Genomic DNA, 13,260 nt, shown 5'->3' on the forward strand with positions numbered 1-13,260 from the left:
AGTGTCGACAAAAATTTAGTCTCTGGGGTTATAAAAGTTGACAGTCCTGATGGCCTGTGGGAAGAAGCTCCGTCTCATCCTCTCCGTTTTCACAGCGTGACAGCGGAGGCGTTTGCCTGATCGTAGCATCTGGAACAGTCCGTTACTGGGGTGGCAGGGGTCCCTCATGATCTTGCTTGCTCTGGATCTGCACCTCCTGATGTATAGGTCCTGCAGGGGGACGAGTGTAGTTCCCATGGTGCGTTCTGCCGAACGCACTACTCTCTGCAGGGCCATCCTGTCCTGGGCAGAGCTGTTCCCAAACCAGACTGTAATGTTGCCGTACAGGATGCTCTCTACAGCCCCAGAGTAGAAGCAATGAAGGATCCTCAGAGACACTCTGAATTTCCTCAGTTGTCTAAGGTGGTAAAGGCGCTGCTTAGCCTTACCCACCAGTGCGGCAATGTGCGTTGCCCACGTCAGATCCTCTGTGATGCGGACTCCCAAGTATTTAAAACTGCTCACCCTATCCACAGTAGACCCATCTATCTCCAGTGGCGTGTACGTCCTTGGATGTTTAGCCCTTCTGAAGTCCACAATCAGCTCCTTTGTTTTAGTGACATTCAAGAGGAGGCTATTGTCCTGACACCAGAGTGCCAGATCAGCCACCTCCTCCCGGTAGGCCTTCTCATCGTTGTTGGAGATCCGGCCCACCACCACAGTGTCATCAGCAAACTTGATGATGGAGTTTGAGCTGAACCTGGCCCCACAGTCATGTGTGTACAGGGAGTACAGTAGGGGGCTAAGGACGCAGCCCTGGGGGGATCCTATGTTCAGGGTGAGGGAGCTAGATGTGTGTTCCCCCATCCTGACCACTTGGGGCCTGGCAATGAGAAAGTCCAGGACCCAGGCACACAGAGGGGTGCTAAGCCCCAGTTCCATCAGCTTCTCAACCAGTCTGCTGGGGACTATTGTGTTGAATGCTGAACTAAAGTCAATGAACAGCATCCTCACATGGCCCCCCTGGCTGTCCAGATGAGAGAGAGCGGTGTGTAGAACCTGGAAGACCGCATCACCCGTGGACCTGTTCGGACGGTATGTGAACTGTAGTGGGTCCATGTTGCGAGGAAGGAGGGCGCAGATGTGCTTCTTGACTAGCACATATACACACACACACACACACACACTCAGGACTGTAGTGTGGCAGGTAAAAGGTGCACACAGACAAGGGGAGTTTCAATAGGCAGATGGTTGGAACAAAGGCTGGAGATTTGAAATAGGTGTGAGACAAAAGGATCAAAGAGTTGCAGATTGTGAAGTCAGAGGAAGGAAAGTGGGTGGAGGGGGATAGGGAGGAGGGAGGAGGTGTGAGTACAGGTGGGCCGGGGGGCGGGGAAGGGGGGTTATATCAAGGTTTATATTAAGGTCTTACTTGAACGGAGACAAAAAATGCTGGAGTAACTATTCCAGAATGACTCCAGCATTTTTTGTCTACCTTCAATTTATACCTGGATCTGCAGTTTTTTTTCCTGAGGTCTTACTTGAAGTCTTTGCTATGCCCAATATTAATGTTTTAAGTTACGATAGGGTTGAATTTGAATGATTTTAACTAGTAAATGAGAATTACAGAAATACAGACGACAATTTACATTTTGTCACTCAAAGAGGATTTAGACAATAGACAATAGACAATAGACAATAGGTGCAGGAGTAGGCCATTCAGCCCTTCGAGCCAGCACCGCCATTCAATGCGATCATGGCTGATCACTATCAATCAGTACCCCGTTCCTGCCTTCTCCCCATACCCCCTCACTCCGCTATCCTTAAGAGCTCTATCCAGCTCTCTCTTGAAAGCATCCAACGAACTGGCCTCCACTGCCTTCTGAGGCAGAGAATTCCACACCTTCACCACCCTCTGACTGAAAAAGTTCTTCCTCATCTCCGTTCTAAATGGCCTACCCCTTATTCTCAAACTGTGGCCCCTTGTTCTGGACTCCCCCAACATTGGGAACATGTTATCTGCCTCTAATGTGTCCAATCCCCTAATTATCTTATATGTTTCAATAAGATCCCCCCTCATCCTTCTAAATTCCAGTGTATACAAGCCCAATCGCTCCAGCCTTTCAACATACGACAGTCCCGCCATTCCGGGAATTAATCTAGTGAACCTACGCTGCACGCCCTCCATAGCAAGAATATCCTTCCTCAAATTTGGAGACCAAAACTGCACACAGTACTCCAGGTGCGGTCTCACCAGGGCCCGGTACAACTGTAGAAGGACCTCTTTGCTCCTATACTCAACTCCTCTTGTTACGAAGGCCAACATTCCATTGGCTTTCTTCACTGCCTGCTGAACCTGCATGCTTCCTTTCATTGACTGATGCACTAGGACACCCAGATCTCGTTGAACTCCCCCTCCTCCTAACTTGACACCATTCAGATAATAATCTGCCTTTCTATTCTTACTTCCAAAGTGAATAACCTCACACTTATCTACATTAAACTGCATCTGCCATGTATCCGCCCACTCACACAACCTGTCCAGGTCACCCTGCAGCCTTATTGCATCTTCCTCACAATTCACACTACCCCCCAACTTAGTATCATCTGCAAATTTGCTAATGGTACTTTTAATCCCTTCGTCTAAGTCATTAATGTATATCGTAAATAGCTGGGGTCCCAGCACCGAACCTTGCGGTACCCCACTGGTCACTGCCTGCCATTCCGAAAGGGACCCATTTATCCCCACTCTTTGCTTTCTGTCTGTTAACCAATTTTCTATCCATGTCAGTACCCTACCCCCAACACCATGTGCCCTAATTTTGCCCACTAATCTCCTATGTGGGACCTTGTCGAAGGCTTTCTGAAAGTCGAGGTACACCACATCCACTGACTCTCCCTTGTCAATTTTCCTAGTTACATCCTCAAAAAATTCCAGTAGATTTGTCAAGCATGATTTCCCCTTCGTAAATCCATGCTGACTCGGAACGATCCCGTTACTGCTATCCAAATGCTCAGCAATTTCGTCTTTTATAATTGACTCCAGCATTTTCCCCACCACTGATGTCAGACTAACTGGTCTATAATTACCCGTTTTCTCTCTCCCTCCTTTCTTAAAAAGTGGGATAACATTTGCTATTCTCCAATCCACAGGAACTGATCCTGAATCTATAGAACATTGAAAAATGATCTCCAATGCTTCCACTATTTCTAGAGCCACCTCCTTAAGTACTCTGGGATGCAGACCATCAGGCCCTGGGGATTTATCAGCCTTCAGTCCCATCAGTCTACCCAAAACCATTTCCTGCCTAATGTGGATTTCCTTCAGTTCCTCCATCACCCTAGGTTCTCCAGCCCCTAGAACATTTGGGAGATTGTGTGTATCTTCCTCAGTGAAGACAGATCCAAAGTAACGGTTTAACTCGTCTGCCATTTCTTTGTTCCCCATAATAAATTCCCCTGCTTCTGTCTTCAAGGGACCCACATTTGCCTTGACTATTTTTTTCCTCTTCACGTACCTAAAAAAACTTTTGCTATCCTCCTTTATATTATTGGCTAGTTTACCCTCGTACCTCATCTTTTCTCCTCGTATTGCCTTTTTAGTTAACTTTTGTTGCTCTTTAAAAGAGTCCCAATCCTCTGTCTTCCCACTCTTCTTTGCTATGTTATACTTCCTCTCCTTAATTTTTATGCTGTCCCTGACTTCCCTTGTTAGGGAAATTCTGTCGTGGAAAAGATACATCACTGGTCGTTAAAAGATTTGCCTGTTATACCCTTGAAATGAAATAGATAATTGTTTCACCAAATGCGGCTGTATAACCCAGTAAAAAAAAAGAAAATATGTTCTCTACTGGTCCCATATTCTCAGTGTGTAATTACCTACATTACATGTAAATCATTTTGCTGGCAAAATCAGACCTTGTTGAAACATGTAAATCAACGGTCAATGTGGAACTCAAAGCTGCCGCAGATTAATTTATATTGATAATTATTTTTTTAGTGCTCTCAGGTTACTATGACATATATTTGAAGAGAGAATTTATATATATTTATAGTGCCGGAGATGTGAAAGAATCAGATTGAAAGTTTCAACAGGGAGTTATCACAAAATGCCGGAGTAACTCAGCAGGTCAGGCAGCATCTAGGAGAGAAGGAATGGGTGACGTTTCGGGTCGAGACCCTTCTTCAGACTGAGGAGGAATCACAGAGGGGGAGCAGCGAGAGAGCATGTTGCTAAACTCTCGTCGAAGAGAGGAGGAGAACTTCTTCAAAGTGGACATACCTTGAGGAGAAATCGCAGTGGAGCAACAGGTAGTGTAAGAGAATAAGTGCAGATGCTGGTACAAATCGAAGGTATCACAAAATGCTGGAGTAACTCAGCAGGTCAGGCAGCATCTCGTAGAGAGGGAATGGGTGACGTTTCGGGTTGAGACCCTCCTTCAGACTGAGGAGGCCAACAGGGAGTTAATTGCTTCTCTCCACAAATGGAAGGGCTTTCTGTGCTCATGATAACGAGCAATTCATTCTAGACTGAAGAAGGGTCTCGACCCGAAACATCACCCATTCCGTCTCTCCAGAGATGCTGCCTGTCCCGCTAAGTTACTCCAGCTTTTTGTGTCTATATTCACTCTAGACTGTACGATATAAACACACGTGAATGTTGGAAGTCATTTCTGGTGGTTGGTTCCATTGGAGTCAATAGGATCTCAATTCAGAAGCAGAGATTGTTGGACACATAGAATCATCGAGCGTGGAAACAGGCCCTTCGGCCCAACTTGCCCATGCCAACCAAGATAGCCCATCTACGCTAGTCCCCCCTGCCCACGTTTGGCCCACATCTAATCATAATGTCATATGTGATAGGAGCAGAATTAGGCCATTCGCCCTTCAAGTCTATGCCGCCATTCATTCATGGCTGATCTATCTCTCCCTCCTAACCCCATTCTCCTGCCTTCTCCCCGTAACCTTTGACACCCGTACTAATCAAGAATCTATCTATATCTGCTTTAAAAATATCCATTGATGGCCTCTACAGCCTTCTGTGGCAAAGAATTCCACCCTCTGACTAAAGAAATTCCTCCTCATCTCCTTCCTAAAGGAACGTCCTTTAATTCTAAGGCTACAACCTCCAGTCCTAGACTCTCCCACTAGTGGAAATATCCTCTCCACATCCACTCTATCCAAGCCCATAATGTGGTGACCTAGTCTGAGCTTGGTTTCACCAAGGTAACCACATCATGAGCGCCCAATACAGTTTGAAGAGGAGACACAAGGAACTGCAGATACTAGTTTACAAAAAAAGTACTGGAGTAACTCAATGGGCCAGGCAGCATCTCTGGTGAGAACCGAGAACATGGATAATACTTAAAGGACGCAAAGTACTGGAGTTACTCAGCAGGTCAGGCAACATCTCTGGAGAACATCTATAGGCGACGTTTCACGTCGAGAATAGGCAAAAAAAAGCTGGAGTAGCTCAGTGGGACAGGCAGCATCTCTGGAGAGAAGGAATGGGTGACGTTTTGGGTTGAGACCATCGAGAACTTTCTTCAGACTGATTGTAGGGAGAGAAAATAAGCTGGAAGAGAGGCAGGACCAAGCGTGGCAGGTAACAGCTCGACAAAGGCAAGAGGGGGTGTTAGAGAGGCAGATGATTGGAACAAAGGCGAGAGATCAAGGAGAGAAGTTGTGAGATAGGGTTGAAGAGTTTAGTTTAGTTTAGAGACACAGCGCGGAAACAGGTCCTTACGGCCCACCGGGTCCGCGCCGACCAGCGATCCCTGCACATTAACACTATCCTACACACACTAGGGACAATGTTTACATTTGCCAAGCCAATTAACCTATATACCTGCACGTCTTTGGAGTGTGGGAGGAAACCGAAGTTCTCAGAGAAAACCCACGCAGGTCACGGGGAGAACGTACAAACTCCTTACAGACGGCGCCCGTAGTCGGGATCGAACCCGGATCTCCGGCGCTGCATTCGCTGTAAGGCGGCAACTCTGCCGCTGCGCCACCGTGCCGCCCCTGAGTTGCAGATTGTAAGGCCGAAGGGAGAATATTGGCAGGAGAGTGGAGGGGAGAAAGAGGTGGGTGAAAGGTGAGACACAGGGGACGGAGGGAGGGGTGGAATGGGAGGGAGGGGGTGGGGGGGGGGGGGGGGAACTAAACTCCAGCATTTGTTCTTGTGCAATGAACCACATGTTCCCTTTATGTTGTCAGTGGAAGTTCAAAAAGTCAAGCGCGGTTGAAAACATGCCCTTTACTACGGATCTGATAAACAGTGCTCTCTAAACAGAGATATGCCAGTGGAGATTCTTCAGACTGGATTCATTGTTGTCTCTTGTAGTGTCCACTCCCAGCCCATAAACCCGGCTCCCATCCATTACAACGCAAGCAATTCCCAGCCCACCCGGTTAGATGTAAAACATCTGGCTTTATTTGTTCAAGTGAGATTATTTCTCGGCTCCAATCTGCCTGAACGCGATCTGTCCGAATGTAAGAAATAAGGACTGAGATGAGGAAAAACTTTTTCACCCAGAGAGTTGTGAGTCTGTGGAATTCTCTGCCACAGAAGGCAGTGGAGGCCAATTCACCGGATGTTTTGAAGAGAGAGTTAGATTTAGCTCTCAGGGCTAACAGAATCAAGGGATATGGGGAAAAGCCGGATTCTACATAATCAGCCACAATCATATTGAATGGCGGTGCTGGCTTGAAGGGCCGAATTGCCTACTCCTGCACCTATTTTCTATGTTTCTATGTTTATGTTATTCCCCCCTTTTTGGTAAACTACCTGGCATCAAAGGCGTTCCTTGTGAGCATGTACTTATTCTGCCACGTGGCCAAACAGTGCAAGAGCAGAAGGAGGGAGTCAACATCAGGTGTTCCAATGGGAGAGAAAGATAATTCAGTAAAGCTCTAACTTCAAGTAATCCTTACTCTCCCTCTCTCTCCATCACTCCCCATCCTAGTTCACCGACCAGTCTGACTGTCCCCTTGAATACATTTTATCTCTGTATAAGAAAATAACTGCAGATGCTGGTTCAAATCGAAGGTATTTATTGACAAAATGCTGGAGTAACTCAGCAGGTCAGGCAGCATCTCAGGAGAGAAGGAATGGGTGACGTTTTTATCTCTGTATGCTTCGTTGTCACCTTCCCCAAGCTAACAATGAGCTATTCTACATTTGTTTTAAATCTCCATCCCCTTTGATATCTCGTTTTGCACACCTTACCCTTCCACATCTCTGTGTTCCCCTCTCCCCCGACTCTCAGTCTGAAGAAGGGTCCTGAAACGTCACCCATGCCTTCTCTCCAGAGATGCTGCTCGTCCCGTTGAGTTACTCCAGCATTTAGTGTCAATCTTCAAAGCAAAGAAAGAGATAGTTTCTGAGGTCATTTATTCACAAAATGCTGGAGTAACTCAGCAGGTCAGGCAGCATCTCAGGAGAGAAGGAATGGGTGACGTTTTGGGGTCGAGACCCCTCTTTGACCCTTGTTTCTGAGGTCAAGTCATTGGGTCCACGATGCATTGGGAAAGGTCGTATTGAAGCAGGCCAATGTACACATGCTGCTGTCCGATAAAATACGTGAATGGTTCACAGCCAGTTATTTATCCTGTAAACAGGAGTGTGCTTGGATATGGCAGCCATTTCACAATTTTCCTGAAGGGTCTTGACCTGAAACGTCACCCATTCCTTCTCTCCAGAGATGCTGCCTGTCCCGCTGAGTTACTCCAGCATTTTGTGCCTATCTTCAGTTTAAACCAGCATCTGCAGTTCCTTCCATCACAATTTCCAAGCCAGTTTCTCCAGGTTTGCACTCTCTCCAGCACTTTAGAGTTAGATTTAGAGATACAGCGCGGAAACAGGCCCTTCGGCCCACCGAGTCCGCGCCGCCCAGCGATCCCCGCACATTAACACTATCCTACACACACTAGGGACAATTTTTACATATTACCCAGTCAATTAACCTACAAACCTGCGCGTCTTTGGAGTGTGGGAGGAAACCGAAGATCTCGGAGAAAACCCATGCAGGTCACGGGGAGAACGTACAAACTCCGTACAGACGGCGCCCGTAGTCAGGATCGAACCTGAGTCTCCGGCGCTGCATTTGCTGTAAGGCAGCAACTCTACCGCTGCCCCACTGTTCTTTAATTCAGAAAGGAAGCTAAGTGGAAAACAGCAGAATTCATGCAACCCAAAAGGGATTTACCTTTCGAGACACAGTGCGGAAACAGGCCCCTTGGCCACCGAGTCCATGCCGACCAGCGATCATCCCGTACACTAGCACTATCCTATATGGAAACACAGTTCTCTGTAATAAACAGCACAAATTACATTCAGTATATATTTAAAAAAAATAACAGTGCAAAAACATAAACCATGCCCTCAAGTCTATGTAGTTCAGAGCTTATTTGGAGGTTGTAGTGTTTAATAGGCTGATGGTTGTAGGGAAGAAGCTGTCCCTGAACCTGGACGTTAGTTTTCAGGCTCCTGTACCTTCTTCCCGATGGCAGGGGTGAGATGAGAGCGTGGCCAGGGTGGTGTGGGTCTCTGATGATGCTGGCTGCCTTTTCGAGACAGCATCTCTCGTAGATTCCTTCGATGGTGGGTAGGTCAGTACCCGTGATGGACCTTCGATGGTGGGGAGGTCAGTACCGGTGATGGACCGGGCAGTGTGGGGTGGGGAGGTCGGTACCCATGATGGACTGGGCAGTGTTCACCACTCTCTGCAATCTCCATCGTTCCTGGGCGTTGGAGTTGCTAAACCAGGCCGTGATGCAACCAGTCAGTGTGCTCTCTACTGTACACCTGTGGAAGTTCAAGAGAGTATTTGTCCACATACGGAATCTGCTCAAGATGGGCTTTATAAAGGGAAGAATGAAGCTTTTTCACATTGTTTGCTTGGGCCACTGGACTTTGCATGGGCTTTGCAACATTGTGTGCTAGGTTAAATCACGGCCAATAGAGTGAGTGTTTTTAATCAACCACTCTATTTTGCCCGTCTTTGTGACTCCTCTATGACACGCCGATCACCGCTGACGTGTTAATCTGCGTGACGGATTCTCGGGGGTCAGTTGGACGGACAGATGTGTAAGAGGAAAGGCTTGGAAAAGATAACTGAATTGTTATATTTTGGCAAGGAAAGCCAATTTCAATTGGCAATTAAAGTTGGACCTTCTGTGCCTTATTTTTTCCCCATGTTTTATTTAGTTAGACAATAGACAATAGGTGCAGGAGTAGGCCATTCGGCCCTTCAAGCCAGCACCACCATTCAATGTAGTATAAGAAAATAACTGCAGATGCTGGCACAGATCGAAGGTATTTATTCACAAAATGCTGGAGTAACTCAGCAGATCAGGCAGTATCTCAGGAGAGAAGGAATGGGTGACGTTTTGGCTCGAGACCCTTCTTCAGACTGAAGACCATTCAATGTGATCATGGCTGATCATAGAGGTTCTTAGAGGTAAAGAATTGGAAACAGGCCCTTCTGCCCTCCGAGCCCACACCAACTATTGATGGCCCGTTCACACTAGTTCCACTTTCTCATCTCCCCCTTACACACTAGCGGGTAATTTACAAAGGCGAATTAACCTACAAAGCCGCACGTCTTTGGGATGTGGGGGGCTGAGGGGGGGGGAACCGGAGCACCCGGAGGAAACCCACGCGGTCACAGGGAGAACGTGCAAACTCCACACAGACAACAACCGAGATCAAGCTCTAACCTGGGTCTCTGGCGCTGTGAGGCAGCAGCTCTACCCACTGCACCACCGTGCCGCCCGTAATGGGTGTTATCCAACTGAGGAATGAGGTGTGGCAACTCACCTAATGTCAGAAGGCTCCAACAGCAGCAGCATCACATCAAACAGATCACTTGTTTGCATGAAGCTGTTTGAGTGATAAATATTGACCATAACAGAGAACGTGGTGTTCCAGTGTAAGATCATTGACCTGAAACATTCACTCTACCTCCCTCCGCACAGATGTGGAGCGGTTCTAGCATCTTCTGTTTTGTTACTGTAGATTATTTCCAGTCTCCAAAGTGATCACGATAATCTCACCCAAACGATAAACCGCTGATTTCGTAGCTAACAAACTCAACAGTATGACTCTAAAAACATCGGCGTGGCCAAATGTAGATCGTTTCGCTGAACCCCTTCGCTCAGTCCGCCTGAACCTACCTGATCTCCCGGTTGCTAAACACTTTAATTCCCCTTCCCATTCCCACACTGACCTTTCTGTCCTTGGTCTCCTCCATTGTCAGAGTGACGCCAAACGCAAATTGGACGAACAGCATCTCATATTTTGCTCGGGCAGCTTACAGCCCAGTATGAATATTGATTTCTCTAACTTCAAATAACCCCGGCATTCCCTCTCTCTCTACCCCTCCCCCACCCAAGTCACACCAGCTTCTCATTCTCACCCAACAAACAGCTTACAATGGCCTGCTTCCTTTATCACCGTTACCTTTTTGCGTCTCTTTCATTCATTGTTCTTTATCTCTCTACATCACCGTCTAAATCTCTCGTTTCTCTTATCCCCACCAGTCTGAAGAAGGGACTCGACCCGAAACGTCACCCAATCCTTCGTTCCAGAGATGTTGCCATACTGAGATGCAGAGATACTGAGATGCTGAGTCTGAAGAAGGGTCTCGACCCGAAACGTCACCCACTCCTTCTCTCCTGAGATGCTGCCTGACCTGCTGAGTTACTCCAGCATTTTGTGAATAAATGCTGAGTTACTCCAGCTTTTTGCGTCTATCTTCAGTATGAACACTTCCTCCAATTTCAAGGTGTCTCCCCTTTCCCCTCCTCTCTCTATCCTGATCCTGCGGTGCTCGATGAGGGCGAGGGGGAACCGCCGTGAGGGGGAAGATCAAAGGGGGACCCCGCGTGGGGGGATCACCGGGAGAGGGGGAGGGGAGGGGGTAGAACAATGGAGGAGCCGGTGCATGGGGTACTTTGTAACTTTGTCAGCGCCCTTTATGTGGCGACTATTTGCATACCTTGGGTATGCAAGCAATGAATTTCACTGTGACTTGCCACATGTGACAATAAAGTATTCCTTCCATTCCATCCAAGATCACACAACGTGGTATTTTTCTCTGACTCCTGCCTGCTTTATTTCATTCAGTTTCCTACCTGGGAAACCATCTGGCTTGCCCTCGGGGTCACAAGTAGGGTTGCCAACTGTCCCGTATTAGCCGGGACATCCCGTATTTCGGGCTAAACTGGTTTGTCCCGTGCTTGACCGCCCTTGTCCCGTATTAGTAGGGTTGCCAACTTCCTCATGGGGCGCGGGGCGGTGACGTCACCTGGTCCCGTATTTGGGAGTGAGGAAGTTGGCAACCCTGTGTAACAAAATAACTACAGATGCTGGTACAAATCGAAGGTATTTATTTCACAAAATGCTGGAGTAACTCAGCGGGTCAGGCAGCATCTCAGGAGGGAAGGAATGGGTGACGTTTCGGGTTGAGACCCTTCTTCAGACTGATGTCAGGGGGGCGGGACAAAGGAAGGATATAGGTGGAGACAGGAAGATAGAGGGAGAACTGGGAAGGGGGAGGGGAAGAGAGGGACAGAGGAACTATCTAAAGTTGGAGAAGTCGATGTTCATACCGCTGGGCTGCAAGCTGCCCAGGCGAAATATGAGGTGCTGTTCCTCCAATTTCCGGTGGGCCTCACTATGGCACTGGAGGAGGCCCTAGTCACAAGTCTATAACAACAAAAACCTTAGTTACTCCAGCACTTTGTGTCTTTTTGTGTATCCGCCAGCATCTGCTGCTCCTTGTTTCCACATCCAGATCACAATCTGCAAAGGTTCTCTCACTCCAATAAATCTTTCTCATGCTTGAGCCTTAGAGCAACACTTCTTCTCACTAATCCTGATCCTTTTAAATAAGTGTTTATGCGTACCATCTCTACACAACCTCGGAGTTTATGTTAAAAACTCAGGAGATTAAAGCACATTAATTGCTCATTAATCTTCTGACAAGTCAGACTGTCAGCATCTTGTGCCAGATTGCATGATTGTCAAACAAAACTCGTGATAAGTAATTTGACACTTTCCATATTAGACATCTGAAGGACAACTTCACAGGACTCGCTGATGAATAAGCTCGGATTGTGGGAGTGTTTGACAAATAGCCAAAGCTCCCCGGAGATAAAACTGCAAGTGGCTCCATTTCTTTTTGCCCTCCAGATATATAAACAACACCAAACAAATTTACCCACTAATCTACTTCAGAAGCAAAGAAAATGATCCTTGCATTCATGGGTTCATAAGTTCTTAAGCTAAAGGAGCAGAATTAGGCCATAGGGCCCATCGAGTCCACTCCACCATTCAATCATGGCGGATAGAAACATAGGAGCCAGCACCGCCATTCATTGTGATCATGGCTGATCATCCACAATCAGTAACCTGTGCCCAACTTCTCCCCATATCCCATGATTCCACGAGCCCCCAGAGCTCTATCTAACCCTCTTAAATCCATCCAGTGATTTGGCCTCCACTGCCCTCTGTGGCAGAGAATTCCACAAATTCACAACTCTCTGGGTGAAAAAGTTTTTCCTCATCTCAGTCCTAAATGGCCGACCCCTTATTCTTAAACTGTGACCTCTGGTTCTGGACTCCCCTAACATCGGGAACATTTTTCCTGCATCTAGCCTGTCCAATCCTTTAAGAATTTTATATGTTTCTATAAGATTCCCTCTCATCCTAAATTCCAGTGAATACAGGTCCAGTTGACCCATTCTTTCATCCCATTTCTTGTACCGATGCAGAACTCACTGACTTCATACACTTCACTTCCAATTTCCATCCTGCCCTTAAATATACCTGGACTATCTCCGACATCTCCCTCCCGTTTCTGGACCTCACCATCTCCATCACAGGAGACAGACTAGTGACTGACATCTACTATGAATCCACTGACTCGCACAGTGATATGAACATTGACTTCTCCAACTTTAGATAGTTCCTCTCTCCCTCTCTTCCCCCTCCTCCTTCCCAGATCTCCCTCTATCTTCCTGTCTCCACCTATATCCTTCCTTTGTCCCGCCCCCCCCTGACATCAGTCTGAAGAAGGGTCTCGACCCGAAACGTCGCCCATTCCTTCTCTCCCGAGATGCTGCCTGACCTGCTGAGTTACTCCAGCATTTTGTGAATAAATACCTTCGATTTGTACCAGCATCTGCAGTTATTTTCTTATACATTCTTTCATCATATGTCAGTCCCGCCATTCCGGGAATTAACCTGGTGAGCCTGTGCTGCACGCCCTCAAT

The sequence above is a fragment of the Rhinoraja longicauda genome, chromosome 38 (genome assembly GCF_053455715.1).
Source record: "Rhinoraja longicauda isolate Sanriku21f chromosome 38, sRhiLon1.1, whole genome shotgun sequence".
Lineage (NCBI taxonomy): Eukaryota > Metazoa > Chordata > Chondrichthyes > Rajiformes > Arhynchobatidae > Rhinoraja > Rhinoraja longicauda.